The sequence below is a fragment of the Pezoporus occidentalis genome, unplaced genomic scaffold, assembly GCF_034315485.1.
Source record: "Pezoporus occidentalis ecotype Australia unplaced genomic scaffold, CSIRO_AGI_Poc_V1 ctg39, whole genome shotgun sequence".
Taxonomy (NCBI): domain Eukaryota; kingdom Metazoa; phylum Chordata; class Aves; order Psittaciformes; family Psittacidae; genus Pezoporus; species Pezoporus occidentalis.
In genome coordinates, this window is record NW_026915713.1 from 8,381,945 (window position 1) to 8,403,559 (window position 21,615).

General features: G+C 42.5%; 2 long non-coding RNA genes across 2 annotated transcripts in view; one reads left to right on the forward strand and one right to left on the reverse strand.

The window, feature by feature from the left end:
- Positions 1-12,449, reverse strand: part of LOC134170777 (uncharacterized) — a 20,202-nt gene extending 7,753 nt beyond the window's left edge. Inside the window, exon 1 of the long non-coding RNA XR_009967367.1 lies at positions 11,914-12,449. This is a non-coding gene — a long non-coding RNA (uncharacterized LOC134170777). The remainder of the gene's footprint in view (positions 1-11,913) is intronic.
- Positions 6,118-15,449, forward strand: LOC134170778 (uncharacterized). The gene is made up of 2 exons (XR_009967368.1): positions 6,118-6,275; positions 14,818-15,449. It is a non-coding gene; the product is annotated as an uncharacterized LOC134170778 (long non-coding RNA).
- Positions 15,450-21,615: the final 6,166 nt, after the last annotated feature.

The window sequence follows — 21,615 nt, forward strand, 5'->3', positions numbered from 1 at the left end:
GCATGTCCTGTGAGGAGCGGCTGAGGAGGCTGGGTTCCTCTAGTTTGGAGAAAAGGAGGCTGAGGGGTGACCTCATTGCTCTCTACAGCTCTTCCCAAGGAGGCGAAATGGAGAGGGAGGTGCTGATCTCACTGGGATGCATTGATAGGACATGTGGGAATGGTTCAGACCCCCACCAGGGGAGGTTTAGAATAGACATGAGGAAACGTTGCTTAACGTAGAGGATGCCAAAATCTGGATCAGGCTTCCTAGAGGTGTGACCAATGCCCTATGCCCATCAGTGTTTCAGAGGCATTTGGACAACACCCTTAATAACATGCTTTAACTTTTGGCCAGCCCTAAAGTGGTTGAGCAGTTGAACTTGATGATCATTTTAGGTCTCTTCCAACTTCCAATTTTTTTCTCCCTACTTCCTTGTTTTCCTAACAGTACGTGCTGCGGAAATACTGGATGACATTTCTTCCCAGCCCGGCACTAGCGGAAGGAATTGAATGGGTATCATGTTCCATCACAGGCATCGGCTCTGTCACTTTGTGGGAAGGAGGCCTGTGCCTTCTGATGAGGGTGAAAGATGTAGATTGTCTCTGGATCATTTGAGCATCTAAACAGACTTGTGAAAGACATGTGTGAACTGGTTTTTGAAACGCTTCTGTGTTCATCCATTTTATTTGGGTTTCCACAGGATAGCAAAAGACCACATCTCTGACATCAGTGAGGCTCAAAGATCAAGCCCTCAGCCTGAAGCAGGATGTGCTCCTGAGCTAAATGGTTGCAAATCTTGTTTATGTGGGCAATAACTTCTCATTTCCTTGTGATTTCCACCCATTCCCAATCCCACCCCTCTCCCACATACTGGTGTTTAAAAATGCTGGAGTTGTTTCTTTTGGAGAAACAAAACACAAGAGCCTGGGAACAACAGCACTCCACCAGGAGCACATCTGGCCCAGTGCTCTCTCTCCAGTGGCACCCTGTACATGGCTAAAGGAGAGTATACAAGGAATGCAGGTCTACTTCTGTCAGGGTCCAGAGGGTGTTCACAGGCCTCAATACCCAGGACCGGCCTCCCTTGGGACCTGCAGATAGCCCCTCAGACCTGCGTCAAAGCTTGTTATGCGGAACTATATGCATATCATAGCTGTTCTGTCCCACTGCATTTCAATCTGTTCCATTCCCTTACCTGCGCTCACAATGAGTTGTATAATGATGAGACCATTATTTACCTGAAATGCCAAGGGGTTTTCAGCACCAAAACCACTTTGAAAGACACAAATCAGTAACGTTACAGGTGGAAAGAGTGTTTATTTATATTTATAAATATATATATATTTGTTTATAAATAAAGTTATTTTACTTTAGTTCATTTTAGTCTAGTTTAGTTTAGGTTATATTTTCTTTTTCTAAATCTTTCAGAGTGGTGCCGTGGTGGTGCGAAAGCAGTGCAAGAACCCAGCCAGAAAGGGCCAGGGAAGACCTGACAAAGGGTGGTGCTCAATGCTACAGAGGACAGTAATGAGTCCCGGGACAATGCTGGGGGCCACCCTGGGAGTGCAGAAGGCTGCCTTCCCCCCGATGTGGGGCATGAGGGCCAGCTGCGTGGAGCACAAGCCACTGCCTTTGGGCTACAATAGCCCAAAGGAGCCCCCATGAAGGGGCTGTGCTCGGCTGCAGAGGAGGCAAAAAACCCCGGGGACACTTGCTGGTCCACCCTGGGGAGAAAAAAGCCCTTCCCCCCACCCCCAGCTGCAGGACACGAGGGCCACCATCGTGGAGCATGAGCACCAGGCGATAACACAGAGCACCAGGACCAGAGGGGCCTTGACAAGTGGTCACGCTCAGTACTCAGAGGAAGGCAAAAAACCCCCGGGGACCAGTGCCAATCTGCCCCAGGGGAAAATTCCTTCCTGACCCCAGAGCTGGCGATCGGCTACTCCCTGAGCATGTGAGCAAGACCTGCTCCTGGTCCACGGGCTGGTTATGCCTCTGAGGGGACAAGGGGACACTGGCACTGCCTTTTCTGCCTCCACCTGGAGCCATCTCAGGGGCTTCCAACAACAGCAAAACACTGCTGGCCTGATCAACCCTAGGGACAAGAACCCTCCCTGTGCCTGTCAGTGGGAGCTCCAAAGCATGGGGGGAGGGCACCGGGCCATAAGTGGATCCTGTTTCTTATGGCTACTCCCACTATCTCCCCAAAACATGAGAACGGCCATCTCCCTGAAGACTGAAGCAGGATTTCCATCCATCCAATAAGCTGTGAGTGTGGCGTCTCCAGGAGCTGGAATTGCAGCAGAGAACCCCCAGCAGCTTCGGGCAGTCTTCCCTTCTCTGCCCCTCCAAGTAATTCCACTGGTGCCTCAAAGAATTCCTCTCAGGTGCCTGCAGGCTGCCAGCTCTGTTCTGGTGGCAAAGCCAGGCACTCTGGCAGTGGGACACGGGAGGGCACTGCCTTATACTGCCCCAGAGCATTGTGATGCTGTGTTGGCAGGTGGTGGCATTATGACACGGGGGTGATGGGGCCTCCACAGCCCTGCCCACCAAAGCCCTGCTGCTGCTGCCCCTTCACCCAGCATGCCTTGGAGAAAGGCTTTTGGGGTGCTGGCCCTGAGGCAGTGCCTGTGCCCAGGAGGCCTAGGGGGATCTCCCTGCCCATGGTGGCCACACACTGGGCACTGCTGCGGGGTGTCCCTGTAAATCAATCTGGGTGTTCAGACTGTATCATACTGTACCAATAAAGGCTTTTATACCATGTACAGTCATTTGACTGTGGTGATCGCAGAGGTGAAAGCGGTTTTGGTTCCCTCTGCATGAACTTTGCAGAAATGTGGAGAGCATACAGGATTTCCTCACCGTTCCTTACCAATACATGAAATGGCATTTGCTACTGCGTTGCTTATGGTGAGGTCTTCTTGGAAAGAATAATAATTGAAGAAATCTCTTCTGCATTTGTTACACAGGGTGTTTAGATATTTGCTTGTGTTTCTCAACATTCATGTGTCTAGTTTGGGGGTTTACCTCTTGTATTACTACTTGAATGCAACACTTCACTGACTGCTGCCTAATTCCATGCTCCTGGTAGCTCAATAAAGTGTTTTGATCCCGATTCAGTTTAAACTGCATGGACTGAGCAGCTCTTCCCTGCAACACTCAGGAAAAATAAGTAACTGAATCAGTTGTGTAGAACAGTTTGGAAACCTCAGGTAAGTATCACGTCAGGGTACTGTATAGAGGGCAGAGATTTAGAGATAGGCAACAGATCTCCCCAGCACATTTGCTCAAATCCTTGAAATGCAGAATGACCGCAGATCTCTCTCCCATAGGCTTATTTCTTGAGTGGTCTATCAGGGGGACTGGCCTCCTGTGGGACCCGCACTGCAGATAGCCCCTAAGACCTACGTCAGAGCTTGTTATGCAGGACTATATTCTATATCCCCATCATAGAAAGCCACCAAGTTGGTCAGGCAGGATTTCCCCTTAGTGAAGCCATGCTGGCTGTCACCAAGCACCTTGTTGTTTTTCATGTGCCTTAGCATGCCTTCCAGGAGAATCTGCTCCAAGTTTTTGCCAGGCACAGAGGTACCGAGGTGAGAAGCTCCAGAGAGGAGCCTCCAACACTGGAGCAAGGGGAAATCCCGCATGCAAGAACCTCAGTTCTGAGCAGTGACAGCCACTGAGGGAGTAATAAGGGTCCATCGTAGTGCATACAGGAGGAGGATGGTAATCCAGGAAGCTAGAAACTAGTAATAATAAAAAAAAAGGGGGCTTCCTCCAAAATCTAACGTCCCCACCCAGAACCACTTTGCAGTTCTGCAGGTGGCTAACGAGGAAACTCCCACCACACTGAATGAACAACCACTGATGCACCAGTAAAGAGGGGCAATGCTGGTGCCTCCAGGAAAATGCAGTAGGGGACTGCTCTGAAGGGCACAAAAGCACCCATCTGTCAGCCTGACTCAGTCTTGAGGGAGGTATGTTGCCTACCAGGGGATTGGATCAGGGATGTTGCTGGGAGGCTTCCAGGTCTACAAAGTCCCACTGACCCAGATGCAGGGACTGTGAGAATGAGGATCTCAGGCCCATTGTAGGAGAGGGCCAGGTTTCATCTTAACCACCTGAATGTGCAAAAGTCCATGTGACCTGATGAAATCCATCCGCAGGTCCTGAAGGAGCTGGTAAATGAAGTTGCTAAGCCACTGTCCATCATACTTGAAAAATCATGGCAGTCAGGTGAAGTTCCTGATGACTGGAAAAAGGGAGATATAACCCCCATTTTCAAGAAGGGGAAAATGGAAGAACTAGGGAACCTCAGATCAGTCAGTCTCACCTCTGTGCCTGGCAAAATCTTGGAGCAGATTCTCCTGGAAGGCATGCTAAGGCACGTGAAAATCAACAAGGTGCTTGGTGACAGCCAGCATGGCTTCACTAAGGGGAAATCCTGCCTGACCAATTTGGTGGCCTTCTCTGATGGGGCTACAGAACTGATGGACAGGGGTAGAGCAGTTGATGTCATCTACCTGGACTTGTGTAAAGTGTTCGACACTGTCCCACACGACATCCTTGTCTCTAAATTGGAGAGACATCAATTTGATGGATGGACCACTCGGTGGATAAAGAACTGGCTGGATGGCCGCACACAAAGAGTTGTGGTCAATGGCTCAGTGTCTGGCTGGAGACCAGTAAAGAGTGGTGTCCCTCAGGGATTGGTGTTGGGACCTGTCATGTTTAACATCTTTGTGGCTGACATGGACAGTGGGATTGAGTGCACCCTCAGCAAGTTTGCCAATGACACCAAGCTGTGTGGTTCGGTTGATACCCTGGAGGGAAGGAATGCCATCCAGAGGGACCTTGACACACTTGTGAGGTGGGCTGATGCCAACCTCATGAAGTTTAACCATGACAAGCTCAAGGTCCTACACCTGGGTCAGAGCAATCCCATGCACAGCTACAGGTTGGGCAGAGAAGAGATTCAGAGCAGCCCTGCAGAGAAGGACTTGGGGGTGTTGGTCGATGAGAAACTGAACATGAGCTGGCTTCAGTGTGCACTCACAGCCCAGAAAGCCAACCATATCCTGGGCTGCATCAAAAGGAGCGTGACCAGCAGGTTGAAGGAAGTGATCCTGCCCCTTTACTCTGCTCTTGTGAGACCTCACTTGCAGTATTGTGTGCAGTTCTGGTGTCCTCAACATAAAAAGGACATGGAACTGTTGGAACAAGTCCAGAGGAGGGCCACGAGGATGATCAGGGGACTGGAGCACCTCCCGTATGAAGACAGGCTGAGGAAGTTGGGGCTGTTCAGTCTGGAGAAGAAAAGGCTGCATGGAGACCTCATAGCAGCCTTCCAGTATCTGAAGGGAGCTATAGGGATGCTGGGGAGGGACTCTCCTTTAGGGACTGTGATAGGACAATGGGTAATGGGTTCAGACTTAAACAGGGGAAGTTCAGGTTAGATATTAGGAAGAAGTTCTTTACTGTTAGGGTGGTGAGGCACTGGAATGGGTTGCCCAAGGAAGTTGTGAATGCTCCATCCCTGGCAGTTTTCAAGGCCAGGCTGCACAGAGTCTTGGGTGACATGGTCTAGTGCGAGGTGTCCCTGGCCATGGCAGGGGGGTTGGAATTAGATGATCTTAAGGTCCTTTCCAACCCTAACTATTCTATGATTCTATGAATTTTAAAGCTCTCGGCTGGATGGATTTCAGCACTGGAGAGAAACATTGGTTTCACCATTCCCTCAAAATGGTGCAGGACGATGCCATGAATTTTGTGACCTGTTTCACTGGAGCTACGCTAGGAAAAAAGCATCATCCCCATCAAACCATCTTGGTTTTTTTTGTTTCTGTTGCCCATATTTCTCAGTCCTGCACATCAAAAACTTCCCTATTTTTGATGACTTACAGGTAACTTGTCTTGACTTGCCCAATGCTCCTCGTAGCAGTGGCAGTTTCCAGTACAATAAAAGTTTCAGCTGGAGACCCACATCAGGCTCAGCCTTTGAGTCCCTACATAAAATCCACATTTGGTCTGGTGTGACCCGGTGCTGCCTTCACATGAGCTTGGAAGGTGAAAGAAGAGGTGTAGTCAAGCAGCACTATCGTAAGGATAACCATTCTATGATTCTAAAGAGACAGGGTGGTGCTTAGGAAAATTATTCAGGGCATTTCCACATTAAAGTTGGTCCAAGCCTACATCTGTGGTGGTACCCAAACTGGTCTTCATCAGATAGCAAGAAGGCAAGCATTTACAAGATACTGTCTGTGAAACAGCATCAGTGAGAAAATCCAGTAAGTGCCATAAAATCTGGTGTCCCATTTTTTGTCACAGAGCTCAGTGATATGAACGCCTTTAAGGAGGCAGAGCAGTTCTCAACCTACCTGCTCCCTACATCTAGAACATTTCCTAGGTACATCACAGGAAAACACATTTTATCATACCAGATGCAAAATGTACAAACACAGGTTGCACACAGCATGTCTGTGAGCTCCTAGCTTGTCAGACAAGTCTCAATATCTCAAACCCTAGCACGCACTGGGATTTAGCAGGCTTTCAAGGCGTTTTGCATCAGCCCAGATAGTGGCTCTGCTGCTGTTACGCATTATATTCGCTATTGCCCAGCTAAAAGCATAGTTTAGTTCTGATTTTTTTTTATCACATGCTTCCATTAACTAACCTCTAATCAAAAGAAGCAAATAATTTCTCATGTACTGTCTGTATTTTACAACATTAGAGCCAGTTATGTAGATAGGTGTTCTGTGCCTAATGCTGAAATCCCAAAGGCTGTTCTTACGAAGAGTTTACAATCTGACTCTATCTGGGATTTGAGTGCCTAACTGAAATCCTTTGCAAATTATCTGCCACTTCTTTGTAAGCCCTGCTTCCTTTCTTTACATCTGAATTTGGACTGGGGATAATGAACTTCCTGTATCATAGACTAGGATACAAGGAAACCCATTGTACACTCACTAAGGAAGAGTACATGAGTAAGTAGCTTATAAGGTGGCTCTGAAGGGTCTTGTTAGAATGACTTATTCTCTGAGTTTCAGTGGTTTGATTAAGTGAATCATGTGATAAACACTTATAATGAACTTCTTCAGATGCTACCAGGGGAAACCCAGCAGATAAAATACAGAATCCCACGGCACTGCTCTCTGCATAACAAACTGATTACAAAGATGGAAAAAATCATGTAATTCACTGGCTTCTTCTCCTACTCAGGACAGCACAACAGTGTTATACAATTTTCTCTCTGCTGCCCCAAATTAAAATATCCTTCCTACTAGATCCAGGTCAAAATAGTGCAATTTTCCTCCTCCTATTCACTAAGCAGATTACAGCTAAATGTAACCACTTGCGAGCAAGTCTAGTCATGCTTCTGAGTAATTTTTTCTTATCAAAGAAATCAAAATACTACAAATGAACAAAAAAAAAAACAACCTAACCAGACAGAAACTGAGCATAAACTCACAAGTGGCATGTGCTAGTTTGCTTTGTTTAAAAAATGCCAATCTAAGTCAACCTGAATCACAACCGACTAAACCTCATTTCATTGGCGAGAGAGGTCAAACAGCAGGACATACTCAAGCACATCCCCAGCAGTTTTGGCCAATACCTGTAGGACTAATGACCAGAGTAAGATACCAGCATCTGCTATGTGCTCTCCTCACCCCCAGTTAGTGGCTTGTTTCTCCTCAACAGCACAGCTTCTCTTTATCCCACTCTCCCAAGTTGTCTCCACATAACAAGCTACAGTGTCTCTGCAAAAGGCATCCTGCCTCAGGCATGAAGCATGGGTTGTATGTACTTATTCCTGCCCTGTCAGTCAGCATGAATTATGGTGCTGCGTCTCCAAGGCCAGTGCTATATTGATGACACAGGTGTCAGCTTCAGCACATGTGATGCATGGAGTGCCTTTTAGAGAGACATCTTCAGGTTCTGGCACTGAGATGAGGGAAAGACCCCAATAACCTCTGCTAGAGCTACATGCTCCAGCTACTATTGGCAATAGCTCTCTGCACAAGGATATGTATGTTGGTCTCATCTGATACCTGATTAAAATACCTAAAAGCTCTGCTATACAGAAAAGGGCTAGGTCTGCTGGTACTTGGAGGTGTTAGTGTAGAGGAGGCAACCGTTTCAGCTGGGTATGGTACTGCTGTCAGTGAACATGTAAAGTGCACGCAAGCGCTGGGCTCTAAGTGAGGTAACTGGTAACTGGTTTTACTTGGGATGCTTAATTCAGCAAAGGGGTGGTGAGGTCATGAATGGTGCCCTTCCTTTAAGCTACTTACTGACTGGGTTTCCCCCAGTCTAGATCTCAGGCTTTAAAAAGTGGTAGTTGAGATGCTGCAAAGCCAGCCCCTGGTAATGCCTGTCCTCAGGCTATCTCACTCCATATCATCCCACTTGAATAATCAGCTTTCTAGGGTCACTGGGTCAATCACCTTAAAGGGAACTGCTTTGGGAGTTCAGGTGTCAGGACAAACAAGAGGGCAAAGGGTGGTAAATGGCACGTCACCCCAAAGTTCTGTTCTGCACATCACCTGTAGGTCTGACATCTGTCAATGACATGCAGTGGAACCAAAGGCAGTGCTAATTCCTCCACCACATGTGAAGCCCTTGCATTTCCCTTCTGTTTGGCAGCCTGTACGCACAAGGCAGGAGTTCCCAGCCCAGCCCAGAAATGTGCATCATCACTAGAAAGACTGCTTTTGCACAGCACTTTGGAGCACAATCTTGGTTATGGTTTCCATCTCACTGTGCTCCCTACTCCATCTGCTTCTTATGCACATAACAGCCCCACATCACCTGTCAGTCATGCTGAGCAGTGTGCTACCAACATATTAAACCACTATACATGCACAAATATGCAGGCAACCTCACAAGTGAGATCCTGTGCTTGCAGTCTGCACAGACACTAGAGCTGGCCCAGAGGCAAGCCTCAGAGAATCCTTAAAATACAATACCAACATGTTAACATGTACATAGAATGACAGACTCATCACACCTAGTGCAGCTGTTATAAAGGGAGCTAGGGACGAAATGCCTGCCAGATGAAGAACACATACATAAATATCAAACTGAGTGGTCAAATGAATCAGAGCATCAGAGAGGTGGAAGGGATGCCTTTCTCCTTGGCTTGACCCATCAGAACACTTCTCCATCAGTTCTGCTTTGAGGAACAGTCCAGCAGTTGCAGAGTCCTAGGGGATTGTAAAAACTGTGGTGTCTTTTTTTAAGCAGCCAATCTGTCAATGCAACTGCAGTTTAAAATGTACATCAGGCTTTGTATATCAGCTTTCCTATTCACCATTACTAGCCATTAAGCTTCTCCAGGTCATGTTATTTTTCAATTAATGGGATTGCACAGGTGTAATCAAAGGGATAACATGATACCAATCAGCTCTCATCAGTTGTGATGGCATGTGAGATAGAGAGCCTTGTCTTGATTCATTTTACAGCCGAAGGGAATTCATGCATCCAATAGTGAGGAAAAAAAAGGTATCTTTAAAACATTATTTCTAGGTAATCATCAAGAATCAACAGCAGTAACAATACTGCTATTAGACTCAGTCATCAAACAACAATGGAATTTTAATCCTGTAAACCCAGTGAAAATTTGCTCTTTAAATTATTTTGTTTCCACTTGAGAAGGTGTCTTTCTGCTATATTACAAAACAGATAAAGATGTTTGTGGTTTCAGCCATGGGTGTGAACTTACTCCTGAACTACTCTGAAATTAGAATTAGATTAATTTGGACTGCTACTCAGTAGCTGCTTTTTTACTAGTCTCATACTTGTATGTATTAAATCCACATACTTCCTGTGTCTGCCTGTCCACAGGGACTGAGAACCTGGTGTACACAACTCATAAATAAAGTTAGTGAGACATGAGCAAGAGAAAGCATAGCATACTTCTGGGAATCACTCCAGGAAAATAAATGTGCAAGATGGCACATCACCCTACACAAAGCTGGCAAAGGTAAAATAACATTTGGGTTTGATCATTACAGAAAATAAAATAATTCTGTGTTCAGATGTACATGCTGGTCTTCCACTGAAACAAAAGGGCAAAGGTAAGACCAGAGTTTGAGTCACAAGAAAACAAACCTGCTGGTAACAGTTGTAGATTATTTTACTGTAGTGGGGGATCGAGTCTGAATTTGATCCCTGGCTTTCAGAAGGCCCATGAATTCTCCAGAAATGACCATCATCATTTATTTCCTATGTCTGTTGTTCACAACTCTTTCTATGGCATATGCTTTTAAGAGACTATCTAAATTCTAGGTATTCCTTTCCCTCCACAGTCACAATGCACAACTCTATACAGAAGTAGAATTAAAACATGGTGAAGAATCAAAGAGGAACAGTCGTCTTGCTTTCCTATAATGACTTTGGATGAATATGCCCTCCTGTTTCCATTTGTGCTTTACTCTTTTTTTTTTTCCTTGAGAGTAGGGTATTACATTTACTGGCACTGACTCCTTCCTCAGGGCTTATTCTTCTGCTCCCCTTCTGCTCTGCTCTCATTTTCCTAGTCCTTTCTACTTATTCTGTATAATTTCCTGAATCCTTATTTTCCTATCATCCTTTGCACTACCTAGTCCCTGGTTTTGTTCAGTTATTACTGTTTGAAAAGTTCAAGCCACTATATGTAAGGTATGACAACAATCCAATTGCACAGAAATTATCACTAAGGGATGAATTGGAAGAAGAAGCTTCCTGCAACTAGGCAGATTGCAGACAGATGTCTACCTGCTTTTTGCTTGGCTGCAATCTGGAAATGTACAGAATTCTTTGAGAGCAAATCCGATGTGTTCCTGCCAGTTTTTAATTCAATGTAGATTGGTCCACATTTCTGCTTTTAGAGATGAAGGCTTACTATCATACTATCATAACTGTCTGCTTGTGATGTTTGCTGGTAATTTTGCTTGTGCTCTTAAGTATTGTACAATAACCATAGAATTGCACACTTCCTGTGCAGATTAAAGCTTTTAAGCCCAGCTATTTACTGATGTCACTTTTCACTAGAAAGTTTTAAAAATTTGAGTTTTAAGAATAATATCTTAAAAGCAGTAATTTACACTATTCCAAATGTGTTTTGTTCAGGTACTCCAACTGTTGCTGGGGGGGGGGGGGGGGGGCAGGTTTTAAAATTGCTTTATATCTATGCTATGAGATATTGCCGCTTTCACTGCACGAAGAACCTGTGGAAAAGCTTTTCATGCCTCTGATGGACTGAAAAGTGACTGATGATACAACACCAAGAGTTTGATGAGAGGTACATGTGCATATCTGCTGGAATTTCACGTTTGCTTCTGGAACTTTGAGGCATGATATACCTATACAGCACATCTAATTCCTGAGGCTCCTTGAGATTTTAATTCAGGCAACAGCACACTCAGTGCACCTTATGTGTATGAGAATCCAGTATGTGCAGGAGTATAACAAAAAGAGAATAAGGGCTGTGTGGGATATGCACACATCTAGCACACATCCATCAGTTACTGAAAGGTAACTCACTTTCTGTTCTCCTCCTAGCAGTTATCTGTATGCAATATGTATCTGTATTTCCACCACAGTGTAGTCAATAACAATCACTTGTTCCATGGCAGACTCAGATTCCTGGAAGGGTGCAGCTGGAACAACACATTGTATCCCATCCAGAGTTGTTTACATACTCTAAGTAACATCTGTTGAATTAGGAAGACAAAGCTTCAGGTTGATGCTCTGTAGATGTCAAAGATGAGTAATTTTCTTGGTGAAACTGCCAGCACAGATGCTGCTCTGACACATTATGATCCAAGGGTTTACCTGGAATTGCCATAACAATCTTAAAACATACTTTTAGTCTGGAATATAAATAGGTAGGAAAAGTCAAGTGAATATTTTAAAATACTTCACTTTCCATAGTTAACAGAGTACCTGTTACATCCCAAGTGTGGAGAGATGACTCTCCAGGAATATGTGGTATGAGGGAAGAGTACAGAAAGATGCATTTTTTAGTTCACATGGAGCTCCGTAACCATCACTGGCGGAAACTGAAGGATGCCATTAAGTGCTCTGTGTCCATTTAGAGGAGGCGGAATCTGCTTGCACTTCTCCCTCAGTCTTGTCACTGAAGTGATGGTCTCCAGGAAGTCATCCTAGCTGATAAAAATCAAGGGCATAAAATTTCTGTGGGGGACAGGGACTCCTGTGAGCTGATGAGTCCAGACACAGGTTCCAGTCTGAAGTGGGAGAACTATCATATTTACCTTGGTTGGACACTTCAGGAACCACAGTTCAGTGAGGTGGGAGAAGCTACTGACTACAGATTGCTGCAATTTCAACTTCTTTCAGCCATTCAGGATTAGCCACTGCTGTAAAGCCAGAAGATTAAAATGTCATGTAGCAATTCCTGAAATATAATCAAGGTATTTCATGGCTGTAGGAGGAAAATCTCATTTCCTTTGCCAATTAAATTTGCCTCGAAGAGGTCTTCTTGCTATTGATCAAAACTGAGTGATAAACAGCACTTCCTATTCTTAACAGCCACCCAGTACGTAGGCTACGAGAGGGAACAACTTTAGTACAGATACCAAACCACTCCATTGCTCAGTGGATCCAAATGCAGGGAAGTCCCTAAATTCTGCAGATAAATTTTTCAGGATATCTGGAAACCAGGATTTTTTTGGCAAGTGGAGATTAAAAAGATTAATTTTGCTGAGTCTTACTTGATTTTGCCAAGTATTATGTGACACAGAATGACTGACAGGTAAATATAAAAGGAAAAAGCTATCCCTGGAGCATGGAAATCATTTGTCTTGTTGACTTGTGCTGTGAAAATGTCCATTCAGGACAATTCTATTGAGAAGATACCTTCAAATGTTTCTGACTTCCTGTCTGTTTTGAAGAGTGTCTGCTGAAATCTTCTACCCCGTTATCCTGCAGACTAAGCACAACACAAAAAAGGTTAATATGCAAGTGCTGTAATTTAATTTCTTCCTGGCACAGAGAGTGATGCCACATTCTCACACCATTAACATGAAGCCATGTGAGAAAATTGCTGACAATCATGATGGCTTTTCTGTTTTAGATATCTGTCTGCTAGAAACTGGCTTAAGGGACTGACTTAACTGTAAAGAGGCCATCCAAAAACTACCAGCTGACAGTAAGTGTGGTATCAAGATCTAACCTATATCCTGTGAGTTACCCATTTCCTACAGGAAATTAATCTTTGTACTACCATGTATCAGAACAGCAACCACCTATTCTGCAGTGAAATATCTGTCTACTTTCTATATTTCAATCTAGCAAGCATAATTTCCTTGCTTATTTTTAGAGTAAAATGAGAGGTAAGGGTTCTGTGGTTTGAAGAAGTCAAAGGGAAATTCACTGAGCAGATGTCCTTGTGACAGTGTGCAAATTGATGGATTTCTGTAGTTCACTGTCTCCAATAAGAAAAAACAAATTGAGGGATGAATTGATTTGTATTTGTGAAATATTCAGCTAATCTTTCCGCCTGACTTGGAAGAAACAGGGACGCAATGTTGGTTTTTTAATTTTCTATGTTTGGAAGCTCTATCTCCGCGGGGAAATGAGACCACCACAGCTATGTCTACACTGTAATGGAACAAAAAGTCCTTTGGACCAGAAGTTAAGCATGATATAATCTGTACCCACTCCCCCCTGGCCCTACCCACTCCAGATACATGATGGCAGCAAGGACCACCAACAGACTGCTTGTGAGCGTTAGCATGCGGGTGCACTAACCTTCCAAACTCACTCAGGTATGCAGATGCCAACATGCTCTAAAGAAAAGGCAATACGCCCGTATCTCTGGTCAGTCCTGTATGCTCCCTGTATAAAAAGTGTGATTTTCAGCAAGGTTTTGGGTCTCCTTTCATTGGAGTACAGATCAAGGTCTTAAGTGATTATGCAAATGTAGTAATTATGCAAATCTAGAAGACTTTATTGGAATTAAGACTGAGAATGTAAATATGGGCCTTGCTATCTTGCATTTGGTGAGAGAAGTTTTATTTTTCTGAACAATATAACTCATGAAAACCTCAATTCCAACTATCAAACCAGGTTGATGGGCAGTAGGATAAAGGTTAAGCATAATTTGTTATTTATAGTTTTCAAAGTCATATATAAATCCCTATGTTGTGAGTGCTAAACTCTTATGCCCCATACATATGTTGTTTGTTTTAGCAGACTACATGTGAATGAAAACAACAGCTGTGACCTCTCCTTGTACTTTGAAAGGGCTCTGACAAAAAACAAATCCTCTTTAAGAAAAAATCTTAATTTTAATTAATTCATTCTGTGTAAGAACCCACAGAATTATTCCACATTTTCATTACATCCAAAATTTAACAGTGAGAAGGCAGCTGAGATAGAACTGCACACCTGTTCATATTCTGTGTTTGAGTTATCTCTTAACATTTCACTTATACTACACATGTATATTACCACTGTCTTCTAAGCTAGAACAAGATTCATTGTAAATTGGTATGACATTCATGTAAGCCTCTACCTGGGCTTTAAACTGTCAGCTCAAATAATTCCATTTCTTCTTTGTATAACCTTGAATAACCTGTTTTCCATGTACTGCTACCTACTTGGAACAGGTGTGCATATCCCATAGTTAAACTAATGCAAAGCCCTATATAGTCTTATAAAGATATAGCTGAAGTCAGTTAAACGAAATAATTAATCAGTATAAGTTTTAAATGTACCAAACCACAATGATACACATATTTCACTGTTCAGCATTCACAGCAATTATCGATCACCATCCCTTCTCTATACCTGCTGGACTGCACGCATTCCTTTTCTCCCCAGAAATTACAGATCTTCAAATACAAGCACAAGTAATGAGAATACAACAGCAACAAAACAACAACAAAAGGCCTCTGAACTCAGCTGAAAAAGGAGGCTGCTGCGTCCCCATCAACAAGATGGTGTGGATCAGCTTGCCTTTCTGTGAGACAGCTGCTCGCAGCTTCTGCTAAGCTGTGCGCTCAGTATGGGATGTGGAAGAGAGGAGATACGGCTGCTGGGACTGGAGTCTGGGAACAGGGAATATTGCAGTTCATATTATGGTGGGGAGGGAGATAAGGAAGAAAAATGCAACTAAACAACTGATTTGTGACTCACTGACGCTGTGTATTTTATTTGCCTTGTTCCTGGCCTGTGCAAGTTTGATTATCTGTCTTCTGGTCTTCTTCCATATACTCCCACTGCTGTCTAAGCTTTCCCATATGTCAGAATGACCCAGATGTTTCTCCTCCACTGCCTGCCTTCCAATTTAACTGAGCTACTCTTCTGATTAACAGGCAAGAGGTCCATGAACAGTGTGCGTTTTCAGTAACAAATTCTGCAGCTCATGGAAAACTAAAAGCTGAACACAGGACATTGATACAAATATTTTTAACATTCAGGTAGTAGAAGAGTTTGGTTTGTGTCTACTTTTTTTTTTTTTAAATTTTCATATGTAATGATATTTAAAGAAATTTAAATTATATGATGAATTACCAAAGTCTGTTACAGAATCTCTCATTTTTAAGACTGGAGTAACAGGAATTTGCTTATGCATGCTGTATCACTGCCTGAAGAGATACAGGAACAGGCAAAGAAAGCAAGCAGAACATAGCTGTAGCTGGCTGTGCTCATGCAATCCAAATATTTAATAGACAAATATTCCTAACAATAAATAAGCAATAATAATCTACCCTGTATCAAAGGATATATTTGAACTCCCCAGGCAAGTTTTGGCTTAAACTTATGAAAGGAAATACTCAAATAAAAGATAAACATGTTCTGAATTATTTTACCAAAAAAGGGGAGGAGGCAGGAATAATCTACACCCTTCTGTACTTTGCTCCTGAAACAAGCAGAGTCATTTCCCTTGATGTACACACTCTGAACAGTGCAGCTTGCGACAAGGTACTATGCCTAGCCAGATACCCATATCACCTCAGTGTGCCCACTTGGAGTCACGTACTGTCAACAGGCACGTTAGCCTAACCCCCAAAGAGTGGTAAGAACGTATTTAACCATCTGTGAGGGAAGTGCAGTAAATCCCCTACGTCATTCTCCCGATGTTCTTCAAACAGAGTTACATAAACCCAACCCACATTTCCCTCTTACTATGTGGCAAATATAATCCTCTCTCTAACAACAACAACAACAACAACAAAAAGAATCTGAATCTGAAATAACAAGTTAAATAATTTTCAGGAATGATTAATAGTTCTGCTGACTGGTAAAAATCTGGTTTGAAAAGCTATGGTATGGTGACTTTTTAGGACCAGGATAAAGTTTGATTCTCTGCAACTGAGTGTCCTCAGTTGAACCTACCAGTCCTTTGCTGCGTGAGAATTACAACTCACGCCACAGTTGGATCAGCCTCCATTTCTATTTTTAGTGCAGATCTTGCTCCTTATTTAGTCCTGATTGCATAGCCAGAACTGCATTCTCAGCAGCTCAGTGAAAAGCCTGCCTATTCCATTTTATAACTTTTCCAGACAAAAAGATGGGAAGCCTGTAGATTTCTGAGCAGTCTTATTTTAGGAGCTTGCAATACGATACAGTCCACAACCCAAGGGCCACGTGAATCCCTGCTGAAACACTATGGACTTTCTTGGACTTCTACATAGCAAGAATCTGTCTGTTTCTGATTTGACCAGGATAACAACCTTCCCCCCCCCCCCGCCCCAATAATCCCCGCCCCCAACCTCAAAACACGAACAAAAAACCCTATTCAGCCTAAATACTTAAAAGATATTTATTGAAAATGTAATATACATCTGGATCAAATTCCCCAGAAAACATTTTATCCGCCTGAGAGTCATGATTTATAAATCCAATTCATGGAGGCAACTACTGGCCAAAAAAGAAATAAACACGGAAACTTGAAAAATGTTGGTTTTAAAGAATCTCTTAGGGATGACCACACAGAAGTCATTTTCTGCCACCCAATTAAAACCATAAGAGCATTTTTGGGTTTGAACACAGTTTTCCCACTACAGCAAGGAGTTGCAGTAATTCTGTCAGAATCAGCTAAAATGCTTCACCTTCACTTCTAGGATTTGTTTCTGGAATATTGCCTTAGTCATATATACTTAGTGAGTTTTGTTTCCATGTATTGCACATAAGTGCATGACTAAAAGCTAAGATTAGGATGTTCAAGCCTGTTGTGAAGTTGAAAACACACAAAATGTAAAAAACCTACATCGACAACAGATTTCTACCTACACACACTGAAACACATTGTCAGTAATGGATCTTATTTCCATGTGGGAAGACACTTTGCATTTTACTATGCATTCAAATTACACATGGCTCCAAACAGGCCTTTTATTCCTAACCCAAGATAAGAGTCGTATCCTGGTATGCACAGATCTCTTCTTAGATGTAATCCTAAACCCTTGCTCTCCCAACCTGCCATAAATTGCTGATGAACTGTTATACTGGTCAGGCAGTGATTACTGAATTCAGCCATCTCTATAGTACATATAAGGATGCCCAGCACTCCTCCTGCAGCGGAAAGACTGATAGCAGACAGAATTTTCCCTCAACTGCCCCTGTATTCAGGCCATTGACCAGTCCTTTTATGCCACACTGAGAACACAAAGACAGATTTAAAGAAAATTAACTGGAGGAGTAAATAATTAAAATCAGTGAAGGGAAGGATGGACCAATATTCTCATTGTAAATTCAGTAATTTAATTAGCCCTCAGTTAAAGACTGGACAAATTACAAAGCCAATATAAAGCAGAAGTGCCATAAAAATTATGTATTCAGCAGGTCTGAATTTGCATATTCTGTGTTCCCCAAATATCCTATTAATTCTGTGAAAATGGAGGGTATTCCAAATACATTAAGTCAAGGTCTGTATCTTGATTTAAATTACACAGCCTTAGAGACAGAAGTTGAATGCCACAAGAAGTACTCAAGATCACTATCTCAAAGTCAGGGGGTTAGAAACCAAAAGGACTGGAAGTTATTAACTGAAAACAAAAGACCCAAGTACTTGAAAGCCTGCTCATCCTAGATGTTATTAGGAACGTTGTAGCTTTGGACCCTAAATGGACACTACTGGAATTTTGGGTATTTGAGATACAGAGTGTCTTGTCTGTGCTTCTCAGTGTGACATGTAAAGCTGCTGAAACTCTAACAAATTTGGAAAATTATAAGCAAAAAATACTGGCACCAAAGTGCTAATGCTTAAATCAGGGCAATGAAATCATGATGTGTGCCTATAAATCAGGAACAAAAATTTAAGCATGATCAGTCTGACACAAAGATATTTAAGAGCAGAGTTTTATTCCCAAAGAAGCACTCAGGTATTTTTCAAGATTACACTGAAAGAGACTGAACTGCACATTAAGTCCTTCAGAAAATGCCAAAAATATAGCCAGAAACTATACTAACTTCGAGCTCTTTTCAGAAAGGGGGCTTGGGGCTGATGCATGGGACAGAGAAGCCCAAGAAGCTGATGCTGAGCTGCAGGGGGCCAAGACAGAGTATGGAAATCTCTACACCTTTACGAGAATACGCCCTGTTCCAGGAAGGTTTGGAGAAATCTTCCACAGGGAGACTCCATACTTAAGAATACATCTTGGAGGATAAGGAATGATGACAACATTTTTCTCTAGCATGCCCTGGCATAGACTTTCTTATGAAACACCATACCATAGTACAAGAAGTACTGATTCGCCCACAACTACATTCTGGATGTAATTTTTAATAGTAAATGTGACTGCTGAATCCATTTGTAAGAAAAACTGATCTCAGTGTACATAGCTTTGTTTGTAATTCCACACTATAAAGAGTACCCTAACAAATTATGACTATTTGGTGTCTGATGTAATAACTATTTCTGTATTTTCAGTTAGGTGTGACCAGTTTTGAGTTACAAAATGTGCATAACAGTAAAATAAATTATTCAATTACCATTTTAAATCAAAATGAAGTAGGTCACTTTGAAGTCAGCTTTGATGGGCAGTTTTGTTGTTGGGTTTTGGTTTTTGTTGCCTTTTCTTTTTAATGACAGCATGAGTCTGTTCCTTCAGCACCACTTAATCACTGTTAACATTCATGAAGAGCAAACAAAAGGCCTCTTTTATTTATCCACAATGTTTCGAAGAGGTGAGAACAGCCCGATGCAAATAAAAATCATTAAAGCATTCTGCACTACCATTAACTGTCTGAATATCTGTCTGTGCAAATGCAGCACATAACCTAGTGAAACTGCAGCCTCATGACCTTCTGCGTTGAAAATCTATGCGTTACAACTCTTGTTAACAGAATACTCTCTACGACGTGCCTTTGTACAAGTGCTTCGTTTGGATAGGCAAGGAAATGGAGTGCAAGGAATTACACAGAAAAATATTCAGTTTCAGATACCCCCTCACCCTAACTGAAAAAGGGTAACATCAGAGATATCTGATTTGTAACAGTGCCACAGTATGAATAAGCTAAAAGGTGATTGTCCAGATCTAATCCTCCATGCAATTACATCCATAACGTCACTCATATGAGTAGTTCCATTTACAACACAACGAACATATAATAATGCAAACCCTAAGTCATTTGTAGGATTAGAGGCATAATTAGATATAAAACCTGCTGCCCTAATTCTTTAGAACTTTGTCCTTTGTGTACTCACTTATGGCCATGCATGCAGAATGCTGCTACTCACACTAAGTCGCACGTAACCCAAATGACAAAGATGGGTGAATGTATGGAGCTAGAGAGTTTAGTCTTCTAACAGCACTACCTAGCCTCAGAAATGCAAGAGAACTCCGGCACTCGCAATAGTCTTTATCAGAAACCTACTCCTGATAGCTCGGACAGCAAGTTGCAGAAGGCCATTTATTGCTGTTCAGTCTGTCTCTCTCCCTGGTGAAATTTAGGTCAGTCATCAGGCAAAAATTTACATCTGCTGCCTACGAATTTTTTTAGAACTAAGTCTTGGCAGAGGTCAAGGCTATCTCCCCCTCCTTTGGGATACATACCTTTGTTGCAAACTCCCATGAAAGGACACTGCATTATTCAATAGCAGCTGAAGAGGCAATAGTAGATTCGATACTAGGCTTTCCACTGCCCAAAGGACATCGGACCAGCCTCTCTTGTCTCCTAAGACAGTGCCCTATCAGCAGGTGCTTGCGTGTGAAGCATGTATTACCTCCAGCTTGAGTTTTTGCCAATCAGTGCTGAGGAATGTAACACTAAGGGGCCAAAAATAATGAGGAAGCTTTAATCTCCTAGGCTTGGTTATGCTTTTTTCATTAAACTGTAATTATATAGCTTGCATACACAGTACTGAGTGGAGGGACTAGGGACTTTTAAGCAGGGGGCCTTATTACTCATTTATTTGGATGTTATGAAAAATAGTTAATATATTTCAAGTGCTTAGAAAAGAAAGAAATCAGTGGAACTGAATACCCCTAAAGGTCTTGTTATGAATTTAGCAAATTGGCACCTTTAAAGAACCTTATCTGAGACACTGCTGCTCTGTTTCGTAAAATGGTACCAAGGAACAAACTTTTAACACCAGGCTGCCCATCACCCACGCTGTTAAGCTGCCAGCATACAGGCCCATAAACAGCTAGTACCATCTGAAACAGTGCTCTCATGCTGCTCAGAGGATAGCATCTGGAGGCAGAGGGACCCAGCCTTCTCCCTAGACCTTTTTTATTTCACAGTATAGATGTAATACATGTTATGGAACATCACAAAGAAGCCAATTTAGGAAATTATGAATTCTATTGTCACAATACAGCTCATACCAAATCATTTTAAATTGTTAAACCTTTGAAGCAGCAGTGTCATCATTTTATATACGATTAAAATGAGCTTAAAAAAGTTTTGTTTTACTGGGGACATAAAAATAAACTGTGCTTACAACAACAGAATATTTACAGAAAAGCTGAACCTATAACATGCTCATTCCTCTCCTTTTCTGTCAAAACAAAAGAACTAAAGGGTATGTTTCCAGGTAGTGCACTTTATCCCTTTTGACAACTACTATATTTTCTCTTTACCTGAGTGAAATCTACTTCTAAACAGAACTATTTAATTAAAAAAGTACTAATACTTTAAAACTGTGGTAAAAGGTAATCTGGATAAGCTTAAAAAATGTGGTTGCTATTGATTTGTTTAAAATAATAAATTTCTGAAGTACTCCAGGCAAAAAGCAATTCTGTGCCAGTCAGGAAAAGAAGAAATTAGGGAACTGACTAGCAATCCTGTGCCAGTACAGTAGAGAAACTAGGATAGTGATCTTTATCACAAAACAGGTTTAAAAAGTTTCAGGTAGGACACGTGCTCTTTTAACATGTACTTTTTTTTCCTCAACACCTAAGAAAAGGTGTAGATTTTTTGGTATGAAATTCAATTTCCTGTTCAAACAGGATATAAACCCGCCCAAACCTTACAGTGATTTTGAAAGCTTATTCATTGCAGTATAAAAATGCAGTCCGATTTTTAATGTGTACCTAAGGATTCACCCAGAATAGCCACCATAGCTGCTATCTTTAGACAATGATGAAGAAAAACAGGGGACGCAGGAAAGGTATTGTTTAATGAAAGACATACCCATATTTCTCAAAGCACAAGAGGTCTTGACACTGA